Here is a 16671-nt window from a genome sequence, read left to right as displayed (position 1 = left end):
TTCAACATGTCGCTGTGTTCAATAAGCTTTCATGTCTTACCTCATTACTGGAAAACTTTTCTTTGATTGAGCCGAGGTCTGAGCGGAGTTTGGTCAGACAATGGGGCTGGACGACTTTCACCGGAACACAATGAGGAGGCAACAAAGATGTTGTCTCAAATCCCTCTCGAGATGTTGGGCCCCCACGCTTTACTGCGGGCAACAGGCCTGTGAATTACAGTAAGACCCCTAAAAGTGAGGATTTGTAACTCCTCTGATCAGACTCAGCTCACGACCAGCCAAGGCTAAATCCCCGCAGAGAAGCAGCAGCAGAACAGGGGATGAGATGAGCTTCTCCGAATACATCTAAACCCTGTCTCATAGTCCCTGAAAGAATGGTTTAAGGGGGTTAAATTGCACTTCAGAATATGCCCATTTTTAACAAAATTCAGGACTGTACATTCAAAAGACTGTCAGAATCCAATTCTCTTTGGGACTCAAATAAGACAGGACACCTTCTTTATAAAAGAAATATTTTATTCATGCAATTTCCACATAGTTGCAATGGTCTTTTAGTTTTAAGAAAGTTCTAACATTTTCCCGCCAGGGCGCCAATATTTTTTCCAATCATTTTTTGGCAATAGAGCAAACAAACCCTTGAGTGAATCCCTGAGTATACAGACCCCTCTCTGACTCAGAGAATTGGGCTGCGAAAAGTCAGAAAACCCAGACAGAAGTGGTGTTTTTACTGATCAGGAGCGGGTCTCTAAAGACACAACTTCTGACCTTTTTCCATCTTTCAATTTCTCTCTAAACATGTGGACAGTATATGTTTTCACTCACTTCCTCCTGTTTCTGTCTGTCTCCCTTTTACAGCTTCATTTCCTGTCCATCTGATTTAAACTGTTTGCTTTAAAATATTCTTTATCATCTTTCCAGTAATAATAGCTGCTTTATAGGCGAGGGAAATTGCTGATGGTGAAACCAAAACGTGAACAAGGCACAATATAAATATTTGAGTGATTAGAAATACGCTGCTCCTGTGACCCGGGCTGAGAAGAAAATTGAAAAATAAAAACTGCGCCTATTGTGAATTTTCCATACTGATAATTTTTTCCTTTCCTTGGATCAGCTGGCGAATAAAAGCCGAGCTTTTGTTCCTGTTATCACACACTGTTCATTTGTCCCCCAGCCGGAAAGCCGTGTTAAGATAACACCATCCTATCATCTGATTGTCTTATCAAAGTTAAGCTACACAGCAGCCACAGTCACTCTGAATTATCAGTCAGCCTGGATGAAAAGGTTAAGTGCTCCATACAGCTCTTGGTAAAGTTTGTGGTCACATACATACAAAAAAATAAACCATGAGTGTTTATGACACACTCAATTTATACAAGAATTATTTGTCACACGGGTCATTTCGAGATGTAAGCCGATACTCGAGTCCTGTTTAATTTTCTTACGGCCTCCTCTCAGCGTTTTAAGTGCAAGAGTGTGCAACCCTTATACAGCGTTTGACACCAGGGTCAGTGGAATTGCCCCACTTGAGCTAAAAGACATTTAGTTTGGTTTGGAAAGTGAAAACTGGAACACCATTAATTTGTTTGCTCTCCCACTAGACATGACCACAGCAAATGCCATCACCTCAAAGAAGTGCTCGGCCGTACTCACTTTTATTTGTTTCCTTGGAGGGTGTGAGAAGTTGTGGAGCTGCGGCTGTGGCGGACATTGGACTTGTTGGTGTGTGTGTGTGTGTGTGTGTGTGTGTGTGTGTGTGTGTGTTGGGGGGGGCTGACGTGTGGTCTCTCCAGAAGGAAGGCTTTGCGGGGAGAAAGCTATAGGGAGCTAGCAAACAAGTTAGCTAGCGACGGAGAGTGTTCGGGGGGGTGGAGGTGGTGATGGCTGGTGTTGGGAGGGGTGGGGATTCATTTAGCCAGGCATAGCTGCTCTTGTTTGTGGTTGTCCCTGACAGCGTCGGCAACGCTGCTCCAAAGCACCTGTGTTTGCTCACTAGCTTTCCCCCAATCTGCTCGAAAAATGCTGTGAGCATGTCACATGGTGGCCAGATAGCCTGGGCACCATGGGAATACAAAAGCCGGGGCTTTTAGAACAGTTAATCATTAATGGAGGCCTCTCTTTTGTTCCCATTCAGCTCCACGCTGACAGAGGCTTTGATATTACATATGGCAGACAGGTCAGAGGCAGATATAGCCAAGTACATCGACAGGGGAGCGCTCTCAGGCCGCTGGATGCAGGGTGACGACGGAAAAGCGTCCTTCAATTGAGAGGCATCTGTAGAGGAAAGGGAGAACACGGGTCAATCTTCTTCAATATTACGTGCATGTTTTTGGGGGGTTATTTTACAATATAATACAGTTTGAAGTTAAGTTGCTAGGTAGCATCAATACATGCAGGTGGTACAAAAACGCTCAATAAGTGCGCTTAATAACCGGAGAACTCCTATAAACAAGAAAAGAGTTTGACAACAAATCCCTGGTTACACTCTTGTCACTGATTGGCAGGACAGCAATAAACGGAACAAGTCTTTTCCTGGGATGGGAGGCCAATTTGCCGACCCCACAATTAATTAACATGCCCTAATCTCAGTTTGCTCTCCATCTTGAACTGTCAATGAAAAGTCCGGGGCTCATTTCACGCTTGTCAAAGTGGGCTTTAGAATGTGGAAAAAAAGAAAAAAAAAAAAAAAAAGCAATGCATGAACTTGCCTTCACAAAGCGGGGCCAAATTTATCTTGAGGGGGAGATTAGAGTTTACACAGCCTCATTCTTATAAAGCACTAAAAGGGTCGGAGGCAAACTCTTATCTCCCGTTTACCTCAGCGTGCCAATGGTTCTTTATTTAAAGTTAGTCCCGACCCCACCCTCGCTCCCCCCCCCCCCCCAGAGCTAATAGCACTGTATGGGACTTGGAGGGGATGGTGGGATCACAAACATTTTTACAGCCGAAAATGCAGCACAAGAGCAGGCAAAGTGGCCACTTAGCACAGGATGCTTGGTGCGCCGAGAGTCAATCATTAACGCAGCACTTTTAGTGATATCTGCTCTTGCTCCCTCTCCGAGTTAGAAGTCAAAAGATAAATGAAGGTTGCGTCTCTGAGAATGGAGTAGGTGCTTTAGCAAACATACCAGCCTAGACCTACGTTTCTTTTGAGACACTTGTGGCCAGTTCTCATGGCACAGAGTGTCACTCAGGCAATCTGTTCTCAAGCTGACCAACAATAGAGAAATGACTCACTCTAACATCAAATATACAAGTTTCTTTGCGTTTGTTTTCAACTTCCTCTTTATGGATAACCTGTATACAAATGATAAATAAAACAATGGCCACAACATAAAAAAGAACTAGATAATAAAGTAAATTAGCAGAGCAATTTTCATTTGAAGCATCATATGTGGAAATACTTTTTTTTTGCTTCTTGTTCCCTCAGCCAGCAAAAAATAAAAGCATGTCATATCCTCCTCACCATGTGTTTGCATCATGCAACCATAAATCTTTTCTTTCCTTCACCACACTGTGTTTATTTGCTAACCCTGGTCACCGATGATAAGGGCCATTGGTGTCCCCAAACTGTAGCTTGCAATCTCTCTTGGAGACAACACGCCCATGTTTCCACCATCACGTTTGCACTGTGCAGCCCACAATAAGAGGAATATAGAGAACAAAAACGTAGGTGCTAATAAATCCTCTGTCTTAGCCACAAGGAAATAAATTAGGTCGAGCAGAGTCAAAGGATGGGCTTAACAAGTGTATGCTTCAAACAAAAGTTCCTGTTTCAGGAGGGAAGGTGCATGGGTGATGGATGGCTTGGCAAACATAGTTGACATACCTGGCCAATGCCATGGGCCGGTCACAACCCAGGACTGAGAGGGACATTGTGTGAGTGTTTGAGTGAGTGTGTGCTGGTGCGTGTGTGTGTGTGTGTGTGCGTGAGTGTTCGGCAGCTTCCCTCTGAGGCTTCCTCTCCCTCCTCTCTTCCACTCAGGCCGTGGGGATCACTTCAGTCAGCAGAGCCCTATTTGACAGAGACACAGCCTCCATATAAATCCCATCCTCCTATTTATTTGATGTGCAGTTCTACTAGGAAGCCTTCGATCCGTCCTCAGGGAGCCCGCGTCTCAAAACACTCAAATAGTCTGGGTGTGGCGATAAGCACGGGGCTGGAATTATACTCCCAAATTCCCAAATCCTTATAGAGCATTGTTCCATAGCATTTTAAGACACATGCACAGGAAGAAAAACTGCCGGATAGGGACTGCTGAATTATTGCAATTTCTCCTTTAATGTTTAGTTTTCTATGTTAAGAAATAAATTGATCGTAAAAAGACAAATTAAAAAATGTAACTGAAGGGGGAAAATGCATGCAGAATCCTTCATGAATGCAGCGTGGAGCGTGGGAGATGGGTCAGTGCAGTCTGGTGGATGAGTGGTAGCCCTTTACGGGGAACACCCAGGAATGTTTAGTTAACTCGCCCGTCGCATTCAAGCATGTGTGTCAAAGGTGTTTACAGGGTGTTGACATTCACACATTGGCAGAGAAGGTAATGTGAACGGTGAAGCCATGTCTGGCTGTGCTGGGCCCTGAAAACTAAAATGAAACGTGGATGTGAAAAATGTTCCAGCATGAACGGCGACATTTAAATGAAGAAGTCAAAAACACTTCTGCTATTTACTTCTGTTATTCTTTCTTATTTGAGACATTACAACAATAACAATAAAATATTGTCAAGTTCAGCTAAAAACCATAGAAAATAATATCTCTTTATTACATTGCCCCTAAAATGTATTACATTTTAAATCTTAAAAAAACATAAGCACTATATATATATCATATATAATAAACACATTTTATTCTTCATGATTGTTTTTTGCTATTTGTAAATTCGTTCTTTATTCGTTCATTTTGTGCTCAACATTTTGTCTATTAATTAAAAAATCATTTTCAAATATATGAGTATGATGACAGAATTATCCATGCACACATTTAGAAACAACAATTTATTTGATATGACAATTTACTAATTGTTTTGTTTTGTTTGTTTGCATATTTCACCCATTAAATTTAAAGCAGCCCAAGATAATAAATTGTGGTTGTCTTCAAATCTGTAGCATTCCATGAGAATTAAAGATTGCCTTGATCAAAGAGATGCATGAACAAAAATACATTTTTCAAAAACATTTTCTGTCTTACCTAATTACATAATTAAATGCTAGTTTAAACATACAATAAAACATATACATACATTTGTTTTCCCATACAAATAATTACTTTTATTTTCTTTTTTTAATCTTAACACCTTACCTTTTTTCCAGACCAGCTTTCCAGACCTTTGAAAGCCAGTCAGATTTTTTGTTGTTTTTGTAGTTATAATATAAACAAAGTCTGATTGCTTAGATTGTAAATTTCACACTGCAGTAACAGGTGAAACCACCGATAAAACTAACCTGATAATGTGTGCTTTAATTTCCCCTCATGTGCTGACTTAGCAATAAAACACAATTATCCAGTCGTATATCCAGTGGTTGTAACAAACGGCAAACACAAGATATGGACATATAAATGCAGTTACAAACAGTTTAAAACTGTGTGACTATAAATCATATTTCCATTGTATTGGTTAAAAATACAGCTTGTGTTTTAAAGTATGTGCTGAGATATGATTTGTGATCATTAGTAGCCAAATCATAATTTATTGTGTTTGTTTATTTACATTTAAATGAAGATGTAAATGTTTTCATCAAAACGGAGAAGGAGGCTAATGTAGATTGTGTGTTGGAAACAATTTTTTCAGCACACTATAAAAATAAATGTATTAGTCATTTTTTATATATATTTAAACTGTATATATACCTCACAGTAAATTTATCTGAACTTCAAAAAATATATAAACAGACCAAATGGTGACTACATTTGTCTATATTTCAAATACAAACGCCACAAACCTAATCACAGTCTATTTTTCTTCTGCCACGGGTTGCCAAAGAGGCAACCGGTGCCAGCAAGCACAAGTCAGCATGTCATTCTGTCTGTCTGTCTGTCTGTCTGTCTGTCTGTCTGTCTGTCTGTTCGTCTGTCTATATGACCACCCACTGAGCGCTCTGGGGCCTGAGGTAAACGGCTCCAACCACCTCCCGTCAGCTTCATACTGACCTCCAGGTGACAAAACACCTAACCTGCTGAAGTGCCTGCACAGCCAACCGCTTTAGGTCACATCACATCACATCCAGTGACTGACTGAACCACACACCAGAGCGCCACAGGTATAACTCACACCGCCATTGTTTAAGGTAATTGGCGGGGTGTTGTAAGTTTCCTATGACTCACGCGGCTCTTTTCTCCACCCATGAATGCAGGAAGATTGTAGGTCATAGTGAACTTAAAAACGAAGTCCTCTCAACTCATAAATTACACGGCCAGGGACAACCTTAAGCAGTGTTGAAATGCCTCGAACAGAGCTTTATTTCAGCGTTGGTGGAGCGTGAAGCTGCAGAGCACCACCCCACAAGGAGCTTGGCTCTCACAGGCACATATAAGACAGCTATTTATCTTGCCATACCTGAGGTCTGACATGCTGGCAGAGCGCTGGTGGTGCACCGACGGTGGATGTGAAAACAAGCACTTACTGTTTCTTAACGACGTCGCTCTTTGAGGTATTGCTTCCGTAACAGGTCATACCTTTTTTGTGTGTGATTAGGGACCTTGTGAATAAAGTCTGGTCTTAAATTTTAAAAATTCTGCCCCAAACAAAAGGGTTTTCCTTCCTGGGACCTGTCTTGGCACAGCTAGCAGCACTTTGAAATCTGATCTGATAGATTAAGAGCTTAGCCATTAGAATAAACCATTGTGGAGTCATCATGGGTTGCGTTTTCACTCGGGTGGCAGAAGAATAGTTGTGCTGCAGTGTAAGTCTGAAAAAGCACTTGTAATCCGAGATGTCACTCTTTTCAAATACATAACTGCTTACAGAAAAACTGAATACAATGTGTGTATATCTTTTTTTTTTCTTTTCTTTTTTCTTTTTGGTTAGAGTGCAAAGACACAGCCACAGAATCTCTTTTCTCAAAGGTTTTCCTTCACAACATCATATTGTGTAGAAATCATCCTCAGTCTGACCACCCAGGGGGTCCCTGACACCACAACCTTTACATAGGGGGATGGGTGTGTGTGTGTGTGTGTGTCTGTGTGTGTCTGTGTGTGTGCCCGGGTGCGTGTGGAAGTGTGTGGAAGTGTGTGTGAGTGTGAATGTGTGTGTGTGTGTGTTTGTGTTTAGGCAAGTGTCTGCTTACATGCATGAATATGCTCCTTTATCTTATGTGTATTGATCGTCCCCTGACATCACATGTCTGTCTTTTTTTTTTTTTTTGTATTTATCTGTTTGTTTGTTTGTTTGTTTCATATGCATTTACTATTGTTATTTTATCCCCGGCAGACTTCAGCAGGGAAGCACGCCACTTTCATTTCCTGTCACACAGACAACATTACATGTATTGAGCGTGAATACACATTCGGCCGGCAGAGAACTGGTCAATGTAAATGCAAACACAAACCAACAAACCAAAACAAAAGAGCCCAATATGGATCCCTCTCTCAGCCAGAGCCACTACACTTGCTCTGTTTGCCCTCTCTTCTGGCTGGAGTTGCCATTAGGTCATATAATGACCGCATCTCATTTCTCCCTCAAGGGCCCTTGGAGGCTTTCTGCCTTTGGCTGGAAAAGTACTTCCTTGTTGGGTTCTGGAAAAATGAGACTCCTTGCTTAGATACTTATCGGCCTTGATAAAAAGGTGCACAGTGTAATTTGGGGCAAAGAACTTTTGATCAGACTTAAATCAAGAATAAATGAACTGTCTTCATGGACAACGCAATTTCATTCATTTACGTTGTTTGTATTTGCAGTGGCCACCTCTCCAGCTTCAAGCAGCGTTCTGGGGACCGTGTTACACACTGGGAATACATTGAATTAATACTTCTAACAAACATGTTTCTGTGTTTGTATTATTTCCTTAATATAATTTAAATGCTACCTTTCTGAGTTGGACTTTATTTTCCAAGACTAAAGAGTGCACCTTTAATTTGCTAATAAAATGACTCAAACTGCTCTAAAATGAAAATTCAGCCTCATTCAAAAAAACCACTTGGGTATCGTTATCGCACTCTGTGCTTGACTTGTGCTGCCTCCTCTAAGAAGAGAAGAGGGGTCAGCCGTTATCCCCCCTCACCCAGCCGCCAGCTCGCCTTTTATAGCAAAGTGCGAGCGATTCAACCCCTAAACGAGTACACATGCTAAGGTGAACGGAGATACACGCACGATAACCCGTTCAATTAGACAACACCGTCATGGCAGGCAGAATGTGCACAGATAAATGACCATACAGTATGCCGTACAATGGGAATTAAAAGTATAGGGCAGCTGGGCTCTTATCTGGCCGGGGAAGAAGAAACCAGGCAACAAAGGGAGGCCTAAGACTAAGAGGCTTGATGCATGGGAAAGCCATGGGCCGGCCATTGTGGCTGCCCTTCTGCTGAGCAAATAGTCCAAACTGTTCATTCCCCATCTCCCATTCTCTCGCCGGTACATTGTTTGTGTCCTTGCATTTCATTCTGACTGGGGAAGATTGCTCTCAGGGCCAGTGAGCAAACAGTCCAGAAAAGAGCCAGCTATCTCCTGCCGTTCCCAGGAGAACTAGCATTTTTATTTCAGCTCCAAGCTGTCAAAGGATTGGAGAGTTTATGTCAGGATCCTGAATTAATTGCTTTAAGCCTCGGGGCTGACGCCGGCGTTTTTATCACCAAATGTTCGGTAAAATGTTTCCTAGCAAATTATGCAGCCCCCCCCCCCAACACCCACCAAGCCCACCCCGCCGTCGCCTCTCTCCGTCGCCAAACATTTGGTATTTGATACATACAGGATGAGTTTCTGCAACACAAATGATGTGTTTAGTTGTTGTGACAGCACAATGGTGTGAATAGTGATGGGCTATAGCGCGGCTGTCAAGGATTTGGTGGAATGAAGGCAAACAGCAAACTTTTGTGTGTGTGTGTGTGTGTGTGTGTGTCTGTGTTTTTTTTCTCCCTCTCTCTCTCCCCATGACGGTAGGTACACGAGCCAAGCTTGGCAATAAAGTGAGTAAGCTTACAGATGCCTCAATAAACCATAGCTGTTCAGACATTTGGTGGCCCGAGCTTTAAAGGCTCCAAACTGTCCTCTGAACTGCCAAAGTGACTTCAGAACCGTCTGTCATCCTCACATCCATCCCATGCTATTGCTTACTTAATAACTGTATATGAAACATTTGGATCCGCATGAACTCCTATATACGCACGCATACCAACCAAACTTAAACATCGACAGTCAAAACAAACTTTGCACAAAATTCCTCGAGGCGAATTCCTTAATATCTGTCATGTTATTAGTGTAAATCACACCACTGATACAGTAAACTTTTGGCTTTCCGATCCTGTGTATCAGTCCCGCATATCCCTTTTTTTTCTTTTTAAAATTTTTTTTTTGCAAAACAATTTGCCGCGACGCCATTTTGTTGGCCTGTGTGGATGTTGTGTTTTCATTCTCTGCTGGCTCCTACGCGAACGGTCCAAAAACAACACAGGAGCGGGCGGTCCAACCGCTCCAGTCTTCACATCAATAACTGAACCTGGAGCCGCCATCTGGACTTTGCTTTTCTTCACACAAATGCATCTGACCGTCATATTTGCATCTAAAAAAAAATATACATATATATATATATATATATATATATATATATATATATATATATATATATATATATATATATATATATATATATATATATATATATATATATATATATATATATATATATATATAAGCAATATTTCACCACGCCACATATTAGAGGTACTGTGCTGTTTGTACAAAATAAGCCCTCTAACACACTGTCACTCGCCCTACAGGTTAAGGTGGTGACCCTCCAATCTAAATAATGATCAGGGGTTGCTCCCAAAAATGTGCAGCCACATTTCATGTGAAGGGTTTGCATATGAATGGAGGCAAAATTTGCATTAATACATAAACGCAACTGTGACCTCAAAGAGGGTTTGGTTGTGACAAGTCTGAACCCACGGCTAATTTAACTGTAACCAAAAGTCCTCTCGCACATGAATCATGGTGCCCGGCATTATCTTTCTGTCTGGGGCACTTCAAGATAAGGGCATCCCAGCTCTGACCAATAAATCTGCCAATTGACTCCTTAATCTGAAAGGATATTAAGTGACAAACGCCGTGATGTGTCTGTCGGCGTCAAGCAGGCGAGGGTTAAATAGTGTGTATCAGGGGACTACTCTGCAGTGGGGAAAGCATACAGGCCTCATCCTTCACCGTAATCTGCTCAACAGCCCCGTAGACACCTCCCAGCTTTTCCTCGATCCTTCAGCCGAGCATCCGCCTTCCCATTATAAATAACACAGCCATTTATATGGGATTAAATTGGGGATTAATTTGATTCAAGTCAGGGTATGGGAATTCATTAGCCGGCTGACAGTGGCGCTATACATGGAGGGAATTTAATTTGAATCCCCCAAGGGAAGCACTAAGAGGCACCGGGGCTGTGTTGAAATGGAGGTCTTAAAGACAAGGGGAGATATTGTTCCACGCTTCACGTTTACTCACACTTGTAAGGTGGCACTTTATTGCTGTTGATGGGTTGTTATCAAATTTAGAGCCGCAATGCTATTAGACGAGAGCTGTCCCGGAACAGGCAGAGCGCTGCCGCTGGTGGGAGAGAGTTTACATGAAGGGCAAGAGAATCGGGAATCTTGACACTTGCACGGTGGCGAAGAAGTAAATACAGGGTTTTCACACAGATTTGGCTCCCACTCATACCGTATTAAAATGAGCACATTATTTGAATGTCAGTGATTCTCATGAATGTTGAAATGGCATATCTATCGCCGCCATTTCCCTGACAAGCTGTGTGGTGTAAAGTAAAGGCATTAAATTCACTCAGATAAGGATTACAGAATTCACCCCTGCAGAACACCATCTTGGCATTCTCTAAATTGGACAAGTCCCATCGTAAGAGCCCATCACGGCGCACATGTCTGCATGGGAGAACATATGCAGGACAAAATATTCCGTAGTTTGTTATTCCGAGGACGGCGCTGGGGGCACACGGGCTTGTTTGCCTTTGCTGGGAGAGGAGATTGGATTGGGGGTTTAAATGAATCGCTGGCGCACCACGTTTATAGGTTTCATTAACTTTTAATGAGTTGGGTGTCCTTCGCCGTGATTGGCTGGCAACGCTCTGCCTTCACTTCCTGGAACTGGAGCTGAGGGGGAAGTGAGCAGATATCGCAGCGCCGTTGGCCTCCATGTTATGGCCATGTGCTGCTCAGTGTGCCACACTCGGGGTGGAAATGGGTCAGAAACGGGGGGCTGTAATGTTGTACTCGCTCCGGATATCCATCAGCACTGGCAACAGCTGAATCTAAAACCTGGAGGTGTCCAGTCTCCGGGGGAATAAAGAAACCTTGGCAGATCAATCACAACCGAGCGAGCAGGCATCCCTTTTACCACAGCTGACTGACATATCGTTTTATGGTCGCTTTGCCAACAAGGTTTGATCTCAAAGACAGGCATGAGACCCGCTGGGAAATGCCTGTGGAATTACCAAAGAGGAGCTAGAATTGTGTGCATACCGCAAATGTTTCCAGCAGTTGAGCAACACCTAACTTCATATTTTGAGCATCTATAATCTCCATCCAATATAGTATCTTTCTGCCTGGCTGATCACACATCTATTATCTTGCATAGAGAGTTTTTTTTTTCTCTTTATGTTTCTCCTTGAGAAGATAATCCCCCCCCCTCCAGTGTGCGGCTGAGCCTCACTTCAGCAGAAAACAAAGGCCTCTGGCTGCCATTTCCATTTTATCAGACATTTACATCGTCTCCATCAACCCTCTGGAAGCCTTGATTGGATGGTAAGGTGAGGGGACTGACTTTTCCTTCCACTGTGTTGCAATGCTTAACAAAGTTAAACGCTGCCCATCCATCCACTTCCAGGCGTATAAAGGCGGTGCAGCGAGAGGCACCCCGTCCCGGCCTGAATAGCTCGCCTTTAGGTCACTGCACGTCCCACCAGCTGCTGCCTCACAGTACTCAATGGGCATTGTTGGTGGACCTCTCTCTCTCTCTCTGTCTCTCTCTCTCTCTCTTCCTCTCTCTCTCTCTCTCTCTCTCTCTCTCAGGACATGAAGGAGTCCTACAGCGGAATGTCACATATTCGTGTCAGAAGAGTGCGGACACATCACAGTCGGCGGCCGCATTCTCACCCTGTCCATCCTTCTCTCCCTCTTAAAAGCAGACACAGACGCACCTCTTCTTTCCATCATAACAGAACCCCGAACAGGCCCTCATGCAGAGAGGCTTAAAGAAAAAAAAAGAACACCACTGACTGGGAAACTTCCAGTATTTTTAGATTTAAGTGTCATCCTCAGTGCGGAGGAGAAGTGAACAGTAACCTTTAACGGTGGAACGTTTGAAGGCCCCGAGGAAGAATAAAGGAGAAGGCGATAGAACAGCACAGGGTTAGAAAATGAAATCATATTTAGAGGATGTCTTCTGTGTGCGTTTGTAAATCCCTGCTTCATAAGGAGGAGACTTCATAAAAATCACCTTTGAAGGCTCCTTTAAGATGGTGTAAAACCATCCTGACTGCATGATGAATATTTAACAACCATTTTTTAATGTATAATAAACAAAGGCTGACAATTTGAATTTAAATTTCAGAGGTGGGTGTAAAGGCCATCACAGTCAAACAGTCTGCCTGCAGCTCACTTTAATTATTTCAGTCATTAGAGTGTGTTTCAATTGTTTGCTTTTTTTATTATTATTTCTATTTCCATATTAAGAATAGAATTCTCCTACTACCAATGTAAGCTAAATAACTTAACCCAGGCTGTGTGTGAGAGGCCTGCTTGATGCCCCAAATACACAATAAAACTATGTGGACATGATGTAAATGTTAAAGCCTACACTGACATATTTGTTCAATGCAATGGGCAATTTTAGTTATTTATTCTTATTCACGTTTTCTTCATAAATGCTCAAAAATATTATTAACAAGACTGGGAAAGAACTGCATGCACATCTATTAATCTTTTATTCTTTTATTAGCAAATGTACTTCTGATCATGTGAAAGCATTTTTCTGTTAATGCAGTTCACCCCATAATTTAAAATCAGTGGGTTTTGGCATAAAATCTAAACTGCTTCCTAAACTCTGCTTTATTTTCGAGCTTTGCTTGTGAGCTCATTCTGAATTTCCTAACAAGCCTCATTACAATTGATAACAGCTAGACTCGTAATTGACGGCAGGGTGATTAAAGAGCAATACAGCATGACTGAATAATTTGTAACTTTTAAAGTGAGGTCAGCTGAACGTTTTCAAACATGTCCATCCACTGCTCAGGCCTGTAAGCTGTTTCCTTGTCTCGTGATATAATTGTGCGCCATACTGTTCGTCAAAATATGTTCGCCTAATAACGAGCAAATGTATCCATCCGCAGCGGAAACGAGCAGAGCAAATTGTAGACGCGTATTTGGAGACGGCCGGCCGGACGGAGGGACAGACAGGGGGGAGGACCGGAGCGTCACACCGGCCCGGGCCGCCCGCAGAGAAACCATGGGTGGCTTTGAGTTTTTGACTTTGTGGTCCCTTTAATATACTGAGGGACTGCAGTTTGCCTTGCTAAGATATGGGATTAGGAGTATTTCTGGTGAAAGAGGAGTTAAGTCGGGCTAGTGTGGACGGTCCCTCCCCTGCAAAAGGCTGAGACAGAATTACAGCTTGTTGGACCGGTGTCCCGCCGTCGCCATGGAGACAGATCTACTTGGGTGTTCCAGCCGTGCTGCAGCGTAGCCTATAGGTGCGGCAGACTCCATCCGACTCCCGAGAAATGACTCCGCAGCCGATGAATACGCACACATGTGGCCTGATGAGGCGAGCGTAGATTTTACAATTCGGCCGATTTGAGGATTGATTATCAAACTCTACCGCGCAGCCGCAAATCCGACTGCTCCAGCTGCACGAGACTTGCAGTCATGATATAATAATATTTATTAGAATATTTCTTACTTTTTTTTCTTTCTTTTTTTTTTCTTTTTTTTTTACATCGTTTCTCCTGTTTCCTGCGTAAAACCGCTGTCAGGAATGGCAGCGCCTTTACTATCCTCCTCGCTGACGCCCATGGGTGGATGCGCCTATGGGCTTATAGGATATTGAGTCATTCAGTGAAAATAGAGGCCCAAACTCGCCTAGGCATTAAAATGCGTCGCTGTAGGGAGAATGTCTCACTTTGTCGGTGTGGCACAATTAGATGCTATTTAGAGACATGACACAGAGTAGGCTCAATCTCCTATTGTGGGTCACATTTTCTTTGTCTTTTTTTAAGATTACAGACTATGATATTTTTTTTCCTGCTTTTACGCACGCCCCATTTTATTTCTGTGTCATTTAGGGCTTACTTCACGGTGTTTGTGAGGAACGAGGTCTGATTTTCGGGCCTTAACCATGAAATATGCAAATGCGAGGGCATGAAAATGCAGAGAAATCAGGGTTAGTGGAGGAAAAAGAAAAGGATCAACAGGCTGCTGCTGCTGTTGCTGCTGCGGCTGCCTGGACCAATCCTTTATTCAGTTGCTATAACAACAGATGTGCCGGCCTGGCCGTAGGAGCAGGATCCTCCCTGATGGGAAAGCGTGCACAAAGTCAGGAAAGGAAGGAGATGGAGAGATGGGGAGATGGGGAAGGTGCGGCGATGTGGCCTCGGCGCACTTTTGTCCGCCGGTACAGATTGAGGTTGGTTACCTTTGAACCGGCAAAGCTCCAAAAGGCCATTCCCATCTCGGTGTGCGCGAGTGAGGGCTTGACTGGGGTTATCCCGCCTTCAAAGGATCGGAGGAGAGGCGCGCACGGATACAACTGTTTAATACTGGATAATGGACATTTTCAAGTGTTCGGCCTTATGGACATTATTATTATTATTATTATTATTATTATTATTATTATTGCAAATCGTATTATTATTATTATTATTATTATTATTATTGCCAATCGTATTATTATTATTATTATTATTATTATTATTATTATTATTATTATTATTATTATTATTATTATTATTATTATTACGTGATGATTCAGTTAATCATTAAGCAATGATGCCTAATGATTAGGGATTATCAATGAGCGTTGCTATTAGATCTGCTTTTAATTCATAAAACATGCTATATTAAGATTGGAATCCTGAGCAAGAACAAAAATATTGCATGAACGTATTGAAAGTCAGTCGTTATTTCATCATTTTAAAGATTTATTGATTAAAATATACCTTGGAAAAATACATCGATGTTGTACACCGGTATGATATAAAGCAGGACCAGTGTCAGTGCTGCAGCACAGAGTCGCTTTCGTGACACCGCCAGTGCGGCGACGATGATATCAATCAGCGGCACGCTGCAAAAAATATCGAACCCTGCAAGTCATTAAGTCCGCGTTGAGTCTTATATTTCCGCCGGATTCACCTGCTCCATGAATACAAATCTAAACTGATTTTCGTCAACTATTTATTTGTTGTTGTTTTTTGTTTTTTGTTTTTGTTATGAGAGCTCCAGTTCTGCCAGATGATTTTTGCAATAATGAAAACATAACCATCAATAAAAAGCAGGAGCTATCTCATCCTCCTGCAGATTCTTTTTTTGGGGAAAAAAAAAAAAACGCACCAACGACACTAAATCCCTCTGCCAGTGTCCTGTCGCTGCGGCGGGATCTCTCTCTCTCTCTCTCCATCACGCGAGTCAAAGACGCAGAAACTTGCAGCAAACTCTATCGCAGAATCCCCTCAGCTGTGCGCCACCCTGTCCTGAAATCCAATACGTCTCCTTTTTTTCTCATGAATTTAGGACATCAGCCTCTGTCACCACCACTACACACACACACCCCTCACATGCAAGCCCGAGAACTGCTATCCATCCACCCCTCTCTCCCGATAAGTAATAAAGATTCAAAACAAAAGAGACGATTGTAGAAAAATAAAAAAGAAAGCTTCATACCTGTGCAAAATAGCCGGTGCTTGTTGTTGGCAAGCCACACAGGAGCCCATTGTAGAGGCTCGCCTTCTGCCTTCTGCAAAGGGCTCCAGACATCACGGCATTTATTTGAGCTCAAACTCTGTCACTGTTGACTTTAGCACAAAGCAAAGATTTCACTGCCCCGCTAGTTAAAAAAAATGATTATTTTACAGAGATATCGATCAGTGCGCTATAAAAAAAATCAGCTTAGCATTATATGTCTAAAATGAATAGAACGAAATTTAATGTCTGTGTAAATTTACAGAGCGGCGGCGTCCTATTCAAAGTTTACACTTGTGCAATTTGGTTTTGCGTGTGTACTCTTCCCTATATGTGGGCATAGCCTCCACTCTATTGTTTACTGGCTTTGTTTATTCGCAGATCACGCTGTTTAAAGTGCGATCTGTAAAGAGGGTCTGGAGAATAAACGCACACTTTAGGCCCCTACGTGTTCAGAAGGCGGAAGGGGTGTCATTTGGTTGTATGGGTGAGCAGAGAAAACGTCCCCAAACTCCCTGCCTGGCCTTGGATTTGAGCTCAGTGGGGGGAGAGAAGAGGAGGAGGAG

General features: G+C 42.6%; 1 long non-coding RNA gene across 1 annotated transcript; it reads right to left on the bottom strand.

Moving 5' to 3' along the window:
- Window positions 1-543: 543 nt before the first annotated feature.
- Window positions 544-16157, bottom strand: LOC119004714. Its single transcript, XR_005070275.1, has 3 exons — window positions 16088-16157; window positions 3827-4012; window positions 544-2271 (listed from the first exon to the last, which is right to left on the bottom strand). It is a non-coding gene; the product is annotated as an uncharacterized LOC119004714 (long non-coding RNA).
- Between the last annotated feature and the right edge of the window lie 514 nt (window positions 16158-16671).

Source organism: Acanthopagrus latus, chromosome 16 (assembly GCF_904848185.1).
Source record: "Acanthopagrus latus isolate v.2019 chromosome 16, fAcaLat1.1, whole genome shotgun sequence".
Classification (NCBI taxonomy): Eukaryota; Metazoa; Chordata; class Actinopteri; order Spariformes; family Sparidae; genus Acanthopagrus; species Acanthopagrus latus.
The sequence above is the reverse complement of the archived record's forward strand: the minus strand, read 5'-3'. Positions and strand labels throughout refer to the sequence as shown.